The sequence below is a fragment of the Alligator mississippiensis genome, chromosome 16 (genome assembly GCF_030867095.1).
Source record: "Alligator mississippiensis isolate rAllMis1 chromosome 16, rAllMis1, whole genome shotgun sequence".
In the NCBI taxonomy this organism is placed as follows: domain Eukaryota; kingdom Metazoa; phylum Chordata; order Crocodylia; family Alligatoridae; genus Alligator; species Alligator mississippiensis.
This window is the reverse complement of record NC_081839.1, coordinates 25470197-25482120: the sequence shown is the minus strand read 5'-3', so window position 1 is coordinate 25482120 and position 11924 is coordinate 25470197. Positions and strand designations below refer to the sequence as shown.

The following is an 11924-nucleotide window of genomic DNA, read 5'->3' as shown; positions in this document are numbered from 1 at the left end:
GGGGTGGGGTGGGGGGGGTGAGACCTCATCTTCTAATTGAGTAAATATGGTATATTTTCGTCTTTCTCATGTACAGAAGTGGCTAAAATATTTTAGAGAATCAGCATAAATGAGATATCACAAAGAAAATTGCAGCCACAGCGGTTAAAGTCTGGCAAACTAAAAACAGGATCTTATCATCGGGAAGTGTGGGGCAATCTTCCATAGACAATGTTTCTTGAATGAGCTATAATAAAACGTGAAGATGTCACCTCATGGTTTACCTTATCTTTCAGGCCACTGGAGAGTCACGCTCCTAAAATTTGCTTGGCATATATGCCAATGCAAGAGTCCCCCATCTCAGGAGACAACTGCCACTTGAGAAACCATACTTAATTCTAGCTCTGTAGTCATATCTCTATAATCTATTTTAAACACAATAAAACAGTTCAAAATGCTTTGAATTTTTATTTTGTTGTGCCCAGGCATCAATCTAGGATAGTACTAGAAAAATGCATCCTGCTTGCGTGCTGAAGATTGGGGTAGACAGATAGCCCCTGAAGGCCCTCCCAACCCTATGCTGCAGCACCATGGGGTACCTTGGGCTTCTTTCAAGGATGCTGTGGAGTGCAGCCCGATGTTAGCACCGTTAGATGTGGAAACATGATTCCGAAGATAAACCCAGAGATTTCAAATAGGAATCCATAGTGTTAAAAACATGTTGACCTGTTGTGGGCTATCTGAGTTCTTTGCAATAGAAAATCTCCTATATTATTTTTCTGTTGTTATAAAGTGAGTGACAACTAAGAGCTGGCATTTTTTGAGGGGTGCCTTGAGTCTAATGAGGAGTGACTTGAGTCTTAAAATATTAAGAACTGCTGCCCTAAGCAATAAATCCTGATCCCGTTGTCCAAATTTTTCAAAACTCAGAGGCAGAGAAGGTAGTGAATGTGAAGGTGCCTGGGACTATAAACACTGGAATATAATACAGATGCATGTAATTAAGAAGCATTTATTTTTGCTTTTGCTTTTCATGGTGCTCAGTGATGACAACCTTTGAAGGCCATATCCTTCCGGGCTATTACTTCCTGACAGTTGGGCTTCTGTGGTCTGTGAAATACCCGCTAAAATATTTCATGCAGCACAAGGATAAAAAATTCACCTCAAATAAAAACTACCAATATCTGGAGCTCCTTGAAGGAATAGCCAAGGTTATCATGGCTGCGGTGGGTAAGGATCATAACTCGTTACTTGTATTTCTACTGATAGGGCTGCTTTATGGACCCCACAGCCCAACATCAGGATTTGTCAATGAGAAGAAATGTCTTCCTATACTATGGAAAAGGAAACAGAACAGGCTCAGCAAGCTGATGAGATAATAGGGAGGGGGGACAGACTAGAGTTTCCTCTGTCCTCCAGTTAAGGTTAACAAATAACTGGGATTTTTGATGGCAGTAAGCCTTCTCATAGCTAAGGGGGACACACTGTAAATTACTCTGAAAGTCAAGGGGATGGGTCTCACAATACCCAGTGCTTGTGCTTATTCATGTCATGTCAGTATTAATAAAATGCTTACCTGTGGGGCAGTTACACATTCCCACACAAACCCCAGCAGTGGCAGGACACAAGGGAGGAGCACAGTTGGCAGGCTGGGGCAAGATATCCTTGCTTAGGCAAACAAAAGAACAAGATCCATGTGCCGAACTTTAAAGGAAGCAGGTGTTAGATGTTAACAGCTTTATCCATCACTTGGATCACATTTTTCTCTCCTCTCCCCTTTCTGTTATTTTCACTGCCTGTTTGCCAGGGTTTCTTGCTGGACAGTTTATTCACGGGGGACCCTACTTGCATCTCTACCATGAGGACGATCACAGCTGGGTGGATCTGTTAGCCTGGATCCACGGAACCATGTACCTGATCTATGGGCTGTCTGGAGTAGTGGATGTGCTCACTTCCTTCTCAGTGGAGGTGCCCCGAGGACTGGACTGCTTCATGCTCTCCCAAGCTTTATTTGTTCAAGGTTAGTACCAATAGCACTACTGACAAAAGGCTGGGCAGCTTGGATCCTTTGACTGGACTGCCAAATGCTTATCACTAGAGGTACAACTCACTCAGACTGCCACTTTAAGTGGTCATTTAAAGCCCAGTTCATATGTTGGCCATCCTTTACTTCACTCTAATCCAGTGGTTCTCAACCTTTTGAGACTCAAAGCATCCCTTGGTAGACTGGAGGCATTCCATGGAAAATGCCAGCTCTTAAGTTTTCACTCCTTTTTTGACCACAGAAAAATACTAGAGCAATTCTGCTGTTGTAAGGAATTCAGACAGACCACATCAGGGGCAGAATGTTTCTTACACCATGAATTCCTATTTGAAAACCTGGATTTAACTTCTGAATCATGTTTGCACACCTAGCGGTGCTAACACTGCGGTGGTACCCTGGTTGAGAATCGCTGCTCTAATCATTAAGAACACAGAGACACAGACAAAAAGCAAAGGCACAAACTTAGACCATAGCATAACTTCTATGCAGTTTGCTGAGGCAGGAGAAAAATCCATAGCATGTGTACTCTGTGGGCACATCCAGACAAGCACACATGTGCAGTTTGTGGCACCTCAAAGCTCTTTGAGGCAATGCAAACCTCATGTGGTGCACGTTCACCTCTGTGGGAGATCCTGGTGTCAAATGAACTGCCACAGAAAAAAGTTGTGCTGAGCATGCAGCAGCAGCGTGTGCCACCAGAAATGGGGCCTGGCTGTCCTGAACTATGCTCTGGCTGCCAGCCAGGCTCCATGCTGGCAGATCAGCACCACTGCTACCCTGGGAGGCCCCCAGGACCTCTGGGTAATGCTGCTGGGGCCAGCACAAGTGCTGGCCCCAGCCTTCCCTACCCCACCTAGGACAAATTGGTGTGTGCTAGTGCATGCATCCAAAGGCATGCCCTGGGGCATAAAGCATCAGCATTGTGTCACAACTAATTATGCTGTGGCAAATGCATGCCTCTGCACATGCATGCTCATCTGGACATGCCCTGTGAGGCTAATCAAACTTTTCTGGAGCAAGATAAGCTGTCTCAATTCAAACCTGTAAACTTATAACAAAACTTTTAAAAGTGATGTAGTCCTGCCTGATCAGTGGCATATTTAAGCTGGATGGATTAATGGCAATTTTCTCATGGTTTCAAATGCACTGCATGCTTGTCTCCATGCTGATTTGCTCTAGGCTAATGCCTTGAACTAGCTTCAGTCCCTAGCTTCAGTATAGTTTCCCCTGTGCCCTCCAAAAATCAAGTGGCCGATGTAAGCTCAGAACTGTAATCTTTGCCCTTTTGAGGAATCTTAAGTATCATCCACCTTTTCTTTTAACTCACTCTGAACAACAAATTGACATATCAGATTCACCAGCTGTTTCAAATGGCACCAGTATCCAGGTTCAAGGGACGCTTGTCGGCATCCTGTTTCCAGTTCCTCAATAACCATTTAAGCAGCATTAGCACAGCTGAATAATGCGATTTGAAATTTTGACAGGTTTGCTCTTCTATGCTCATGTCCATAACCGCTCTCCGCTGGATCAGCACCTTCACTCGCTGATGCTCCTTGCTATATTTGGTGGTGCTGTCTGCACCTTGCTGGAAGCATTCATACGAGACCACCCAATCTTGGAGCTCTTGAGGACCAGTATGTTCTTGCTACAAGGATCGTGATTCTGGCAGGTTAGTTACTCTGGTCTAGTACTATCAGCCTGAATCTTTATGGGAAGGTGAGAAGGCTTCTACTTAACTTACCCTGGTAGATATCTCATAGCTAGAGTGCTTTTCTCATAGGGAGATGGACAAATTGTATGAGTAAGCTAAGACAGACTGAAAACAAGATGTGAAATGGGATGAAACATCAAAACTTAGTATTCTGATAAATACTAATAAGCGGGCTTTGCTCAGTTGTCAGACGGGTTTCCCATGAGCTACCTCAATGGCAAGGAAAGCTAAAATCCTAGCATTGTTTGCAGTCTTTCCTCCACTACCCCAGTGCTACAGCACAGTGCAAGATTTCTAAACTAGGGCAACCAAGTATCGTTTAACCTCCATGGATCACGCATGAACATTTTTAAAAAACTGCCACCCAACTAGTTTCCAGGATGAAGACTGTGCTCATTTCTAAATGCCAGAGCAGCATCACAAAATGCCTTCAGTCTACAGCCCCTTAAATTACTACAGCAATTATCATCTGACACTTCTGTACTGCCACATCAGGTCTTTTGCTTTGAATCAGCACTAGAGCATCATGCTGGTTGCTGTCTGGACAGCTTCACGGGACTATCACTCTGCAGACATCTAAGTCTCAATGTTGTTTTCCCAGGGCCTCCTCTACTTTTACATCACTCAGAGTACGAGTAGGTCAAGGGCTTCCTTACAGCTTCACTTGCTGGAACAATAGGTGAGAGCAGGCATCCTTGAGCAGCAAAGAGAGACTGTGGAATTCAAAGCAAGTGACAAAAGAAAGATCCTTATTACTAATGCAGCCAAGCAGGAAAAAGGCAGAATCTGCCCATAGGCCAGCAGATGAGTAGAACAACACATCCAAGCATCATGATGATACTGGAGCCCAGTAGAGGTCAGCTCAGTGACCAGAGGGAATAAAAGTGGAGATAGCTGGCCAACTGACTGGCTTAATCAGGAAGGGTTTGCATCATATGCCTGCAGTTTTTTAAAAGCCAGATTATTCCTTTTCACAGTAAACTGGAGTGTTTGTCCAAGACCTTAATGCAACATCATGGAGAGCATGGAAACCCATTAGTCAGCACATCCACATTTGGGAACAAAGCAGAACAAGGGAGGGAAACTTGAGTGATAAGGTTGCAGGGCTGGGCTGCTTACTGTATCATTTTACTCTAACCAGACTGGATTTGTGCTGTACTCACCATGGGGAGAGCCAGGCTGGGACCAGGCTGACCATGGAAATATCATGTTCATCACCATGTGCTTCTGCTGGCACTATATGGGTATCCTCCTCCTTGTCACCTTCAACTACACCATCATTTACAGGTATGCAGCTGGGCTAGACTGCAGGAGCCTGGGTGGGAGAACAAATATGGACATACTTAGCCAATAGATTTCTGAGAGCAAACCTGGAAAGTGGAAAGTCTGCGGTTGTCTCTCCTTCTACCTTGTCCAGGTCTCTGTACAGCTACGGGAACTGGACCATCTGCTATTGTCCACACCCTTAAGCCATCCCCTTGAGCACTTCCAAACTCAGTCCATCAGTATCCCTGGGTGGGTACTACTAACACCTCGTTCATTTGTATCCTTTATCTCTCTGCTCTCAATGTCTGCACAGACCTTATTGAAAAACTGCTGCAGGGAGCTGCCCAGCTTAGTCATATGCTTGTACGGGCTCCTCATTTACTGGCTTCCCAGTCTAGACTAATTCTCTTATCCAAGATCAGTCTTTATGGTCCCTAGAGTGAATGGAGCCAGAAGCAGGTCAGTCAATCTGAGGTTTCTTTGTTGGCTACTGTATTTAGTCCAGCTTGCTTTTGTCCTGTGAGAGGTTCACAACCTACATCATCATAGACCTACATTATGTAACGCAGCTGTTTAAATTCAGAATGCAAGGACTGCGGTAGCACCACAAGGCTTCAGTCAGGATCAGGTCCTCCCTGGGCTGGGCACTGTGCACACTCAAAAAATGCATTCACTCAAGAATTTATAAGCAAAATATGGAACAGAACAACAGGTGGATCCAAACCCAGATGAAGAGCATAAGGTAACAAGGAGATGACGGCTGGTGTAAAAAGCAAAACAACAGGCTAGCCATAAGGATCAAAACCTTGAGGTAAGTGGGCAAGTGGGTAACCTGAAGGAAGTGCAAGTGGAAGTGGGCAAAAGGAGAGGCATTCTCATTCTTCCTGGGAAAGCAGAGTAATCGGGTAGTTACCTGAGGTGCACGCATGGAGCCTGGGAAACAAGCAGGAAGAACTGGAAGTCCTTGCACAGTCACAGACCTATGATGTGATCAGAATAACAGAAACATGGTGGGAGCTCGCATGACTGGAGCATTGTCATGGATGGGTACAAACTGCTCAGGAAGGACAGGCAGGGGAGAAGAGGAGTTGCATTTAATGGAAACGAGTCATATAATTGCTCAGAGCTCCAGTATGAAACTGGAGACAGGGCTGTTGAAAGACTCTGGATGAGGGTAAGAGGGGAGACCAAAAAGGGTGATGTTGTGGTGGGGGTCTGCTGTAGACCATCAGACCAGGAGGAAGTGGTGGGTGAGGCTTTCTTTAAACAGCTAGCAAAAGTTTCCTGATCACAATTCCTGGTTCTCATGGGGGACTTCAATCACTCTGATGTGCTGGGAGGACAATAAAACAATGTGCAAACAATGCAGGAAGTTTTGGACAGTGTTGGGGACACCTTCCTGCTGCCAGTGCTGGAATAGCCAAATAGGAGCTGTGCTCTTCTTGACTATGCACAAACAGAGAGTGCAGGAACAAACCATCCCAATGAGCAGGAAGATGAGCAAGTACGGCAGAAGACCAGTTTGGCTTAACAGAGAACTCTTCAGTAAACTAAATCACAAAAAGGAAGCTTATAAGATGTGGAAACTTGGACAAACAACTAGGGCGGAGTATAAGAGTATTGCTTGGGCATGCAGGGAAGAAATCAGGGAGGCCAAAGTGCAATTGGAGTTGCAGCTAGCAAGGGATGTGAAGGGTAACAAGAAGGGTTTCTACAAGTATGTCAGTAGCAAGAGGAAGATCAAGAAAAGTGCGGGTCCCTGAATGGGGGAGGCAGCCTTGGGATAGAGGATGCAGAAAAGGCTGAAGTGCTCAATGCCTTTTTCACCTCAGTCTTCACAGGCAAGGTCAGCGCCCAGACTACTGCACTGGGCAGCACAGTTGGGGAGGAGGTGAGCAGTCAACAGTGGTGGAAGGACAGGTTAGGGACTACCTAGGAAAGCTGGATGTGTAGAAGTCCATGGGGCTGGACGGGATTACTGAGGGAATTGGCTGAAGTAATTGCAGAGACCCTAGCCATAATCTTTGAAAACACATGGGGATCAGGAGAGATCCTAGACAACTGGAAAAGGGTAAACTGCTCATGCTTAAGAAAGGGAAGGAGGAGGATCCAGGGAACTACAGACAAGTCAGCCTCACCTCAGTCCCTGGACAAAATGGAGCAGATCCTCAAGGAATCCATTTCTAAGCACTTGGAGGTGATTAGGATCAGTCAGCGTGGATTCACCAGGGGCAAGACATGCCTGACCACTCTGATAGCCTTCTATGACGAGGTGACTGGCTCTGTGGATGTGGGGAGACGGTGTACCTTGATTTTAGCAAGGCTTTTGATAGTCTCCTACAACATTCTCGCAGGCAAGCCAAGGAACTATGGGCTGGATGAATGGACTATAAAGTGGATAGAAAACTGGCTGGGTCATTGGGCTCAGAGGGCAGTAATCAATGGCTCTATATCTAGTTGGCAGCCAGTATCAAGTGGAGTGCCCCAGGGGTTGATCCTGGGCCAGCTTTGTTCAGTATCTTCATGATACTGCAGTTTTCCAGCCAGTTTTCTACTTCCCCCCCTCCCCCCCTTTGATGTCATTTGCAAACTTGCTGTGCCATCTTCCATGACATCAAAGGGGGGGAGGGGGGGAAGTAGTAGATACACTGGAGGGTAGGGCTAGGATTCAGAGAGACTTAGACAAATTGGAGGATTGGGCCAAAAGAAATCTCACATGGTTCAATAAGGACAAGTGCAAAGTCCTGCACTTAGGACAGGTCAATCCCATGCACCGGTGCAGGCTGGGGCTGACTGGCTGGGCAGCAACTCTTCAGAAAATGACCTGGGGGGACAGTGAACAATATGCTGAATATGAGCCAGCAGTGTGCCTTTGTTGCCATTAAGGCTAATGGCATCCTGGGCTGCATTGGTAGGTGTGTTGCCAGCAGGTCAAGGGAAGCGATTATTCCCTTTTATTCAGCACTGGCAATGCCCCATCTGGAGTCCTGTATTCAGTTTTGGGTCCCTCACTACAGAAAAGATGTGGACAAATTGGAGAGAGTGCATCAGAGGGCAACAAAAGTGGTTAGGGGACTGGGGGCACATGACTTCTGAGGACAGGCTGAGGGAACCGGGCTTATTTAGTCTAGAGAAGACTGAGGGGGATTTAATAGCAGCCGTCAACTACCTGAAGGGTGGCTCCAAAGAGGATGGGGCGGGACTGTTCTCAGTGGTGGCAAATGGCAGAACAAGGAGCAATGGTCTCAAGTTGCTGCAAGGGAAGTTTAGGTTAGATGCTAGGAAAAAGTTTCTAACAAGGAGGGTAGTAAAGCACTGGAGCAGGTTACCTGGAGAGGTTGTGGAATCTTCATCCTTGGAGGTTTGTAAGACCCAGCTAGACAAAGCCTTGGTTGGGATGACCTGCTTGCGGATGGTCTGCTTTGAGCAGGAATAGATGCGACCTTGTGAGGTCCCTTCCAACCCTCATTTTCTATGATGTGAATGAGAGGTTAGATGGAAGTATCCATGGACTCCAAAGTAGGGCTTTGGAGTGTTAAATCCAAAATAAAATGCACAAAAGTGCAAATGCCTTGAGTGTTTTCTACTTCTGAAATGATTGAAGACAGGAAGCGAAGACAGTGCTGATTACACCATGTTACTACTGCCAAAAGATAAACTCACTTCAGATGCAGTTTAATCTGCAACACCCACTCCATTGAGCAGAATGTCAGGGACATGTCAAATTAACGCAAGTACACTGAAGAAAACCTATCTGCCTGAATTTACATAGCATGGCACACACTCGGCACAGATGCCGTCCAACTTACACCCTTGGATTTGGTCTGACTGGTGGCCATCTGTGAACTTGCCTCTTGTTAAGCAACAGATTCTTGTTAGAAATCAAAACTAAATACTAAAAAAGAACATGAGAATATAAATCCTGGCACTCTCGCTTCACTCCTCTGAGTTAGGAAGCTGTTTCATGGCTTAACTGTGCTCGTGTTACTATTAATCTCTTACAGTTGCATTAAGTGGAAGAAATGCAGTGCTCACAGAGAATTTGGGAAACTGAAGTTCAGTAGGAGTTCCTACACTCCCCTGACTGCAACAGACCACAGAGAAAGATAACTCTGCACAGTGGCTCTCCTTTCCTAGAAGCCAGGATTGATACCTTAAGTAAAAGCTGAGGAAGGATTGTTTTGTGGCTAACGGACTGGGATTTAGAAAATTGGGTTTGAGTTCTAAGCTCTTCCTGTAGTGCATGTGGCCTTGAAGTGGATTTGGGGCAGGGGTTCCCAACCCCCGGGCTGCAAAGGTTTAGCAGCCGGTCCACAGGAAGGTTGGCTGCTGGACTGGAAATCTGGATGTGACTGGCATACTGCGAACTGGCAGCCAACCCTTTTTTATACTGAGTTTAAAAAAAGGTTGGCTAACTTTAACTAATGCTCCTATGACGGGCTAAGGTAAAGCACCCCCACTGCCATTTTGCAGCATGGGGACCTTGATACACGAGACGCTCTGGGTGCTTTAATTAGGGCAGAGCTGCTCCAATTAAAATGCCCACCTGCCCCCATGAGCATGTGTAAAAACAGCCAGTGATACAGGTTCCTTCCAGTTTTGTATTCTTTTACTGCTGTAAGGATGGGGTGATACAACTTTCCCTTTCATCATCTGCGTGGGGCTGTTAGACTGTAAGCTCTTCAGGGCAGACGCACTTAAAATAAACATATGCAACACCTAGCAGAACAGAGTCCTCACCACTGTCTGCTTTTCTAGGCACTACTGCATTGCAAATAATGCTGCATTTTTACAGTTACGAACAGATTTTTGTCATTCAGCTCAAATAAACAGACTTAGAAGCGATTTTCAGCAGGATGGGCACTTAAAGCATCTAAATCAGGGGTAGATAAGCAGCCTTTTGTCGGTGTGGCAGAAGCTTGTTACCCCACTGTAGCTGTAGGCCAGAAGTCTCTGTCTCCCAAAGCAGCCAGCTGGCTGCATTCACTGTGGAGGGGAGGGGTAGAATAGCATAGTTTTGTGCCACCAGTCCCTGGTGTCAGACAGGACCCTTGAAAGGCAGATCAGATCTCTTTGCAGCTAGAGGTCGCCAGCTCCTGATTTAGACACTTGTGAAAATTTTACATAATACAGTATCACTATTCCATCCCTGCCCTCTGCTTCTTTTCACGCATCAGGTTTAAACCAAAGTTTAACAATAAAACCTACCTGCAAAGCAAGGCTCCTTTTTTCAAGGGTGAAGTGGAAGAGCAGCACGTTCTCCCTCACCACATAACTGCCTGCTCTGGTTGGTCTCAGTATGTATTCTATCTACTTGTGCTTTTGAAGCAGTGAGTCTCAACCTTTTTCGACTCAAGGCACCCCTTGTTAGACTGGAGGCACTCTATGGAAAATGCCAGCTCTTAGTTTTCACTCCTTTTTTGACTACAGAAAAATACTAGCGCAATTCTGCTTCAACAAACTCAGCCGGATCGCAACAGGGGAGAATGTTTTTAACACAGCATGTTCTTTTTTGAAATCTCTGGGTTTATCTTGTCAGTCATGCTTTCACTTAACAGCGCTAATAACATTGAGTGGCACCCCTGAAAGGATGGTAAGGCACCCCAGGGTGCCACAGCATGCTGGTTGAGATCACTGTTTTAAGGCATGTGTTGAGAGGAGGTGCTGAGCTGGCATTATAGCTACAGCACTAAGTAAATAATATGTGGCAGGAAAATGCCCACATTTTACAAATAGGCAGTGTTCAGTTAGAGGGGTTAGGAATGGCCATATGCTTAGCTCAGATTTGTCACTGAAATCCTATGAGCCTCAGTGGCCAAGTCTCAGTGGCCAAGAATGACAGTGAAGTATTCTGAAGATGGAACATGGCCCCTAAAAGCATTTAAATCAGGGTCTAGTTTGTGTCTCATTAACAAAGAATTCTGTGCAACTCAACTCATGTCACTTGTAAGGTACCCTATATTAAGAACGTGAGGGGCATATGATATCGAGCAACAGCAACTGTTAAAAATTAAGCTCAGGTTACAATGAAAAGTATTGGTTTGATGGGCATGTATATAGGCCACTTTTTGTGAACAATGTTTATTAGTTCTTGGTGTGAAAAAGTGCATCGATGGCACCGGCTGAGGAAGAAGGAATAAAGGCACTTTTACTCCCAAGCACTTAGAGGTGTTTGATCCAGAAGAACTGGCTCACAGCTTTGGTTGTAATCTCTTAACACAGTGGAAAACAAACAGCCCGCATTTCTGTATATAGCAATGTCCTAATTTTTACACTAGATTTAGTGATGAAAAGGTACCAAAGCAAGAGCCCTGCAAATTATAGGCTTTGCAGAACGAAAGGACAGAGAGAGAATGTGTAACATCAGTATAGACTTGCCTCAGGCCATCCACTGTGCACCTTTTAAAGAGGAGCTTATCTCAAACGCTAACAGAACGGTGGTAAGAACAGCAATACTCCAAGGAGGGCTGCTTATGCCCATGTTCGGCAGCTACAGCAGAGCAATGAAGGACCCATTCGATTTAATGACCCCAAAGATGCTAGGAAACAAGGTTCTGAAGACCTAGCCCACGTGAGTACAACTTTCAACATTTTGGGGGGATAGAGGAACCAAGGTTAACATGCTTGGGAGAAATGAATGGATGGGTGACAAAAACTTATGGGTTATGTTCTTCAGGGAAGGGACTATTTTCATTGTGTATGTATAGCACTGAACACAAATAGAGCCCCGACCTCTGATTAGTAGATTCTAGGCGTTATTCTGATAAATAATCTCCCTCTACTAGTAGCTGTTATTAACAAAGCAGAACTGGAGCCATCAAAAGGATCTGAGAAGGTGGGAGAAGTTCTGTTGGATCGTTGACCTGAGTAGGCTAGAGTAAATCTATCCCTCTGTAGCAGGGGTGAAATCTCACAACCACAATA

General features: G+C 45.4%; 1 pseudogene; it reads left to right on the top strand.

The window, feature by feature from the left end:
* The first annotated feature begins 1887 nt into the window (after positions 1-1887).
* Positions 1888-5203, top strand: LOC106737172 (transmembrane protein 45B-like; annotated as a pseudogene).
* Positions 5204-11924: the final 6721 nt, after the last annotated feature.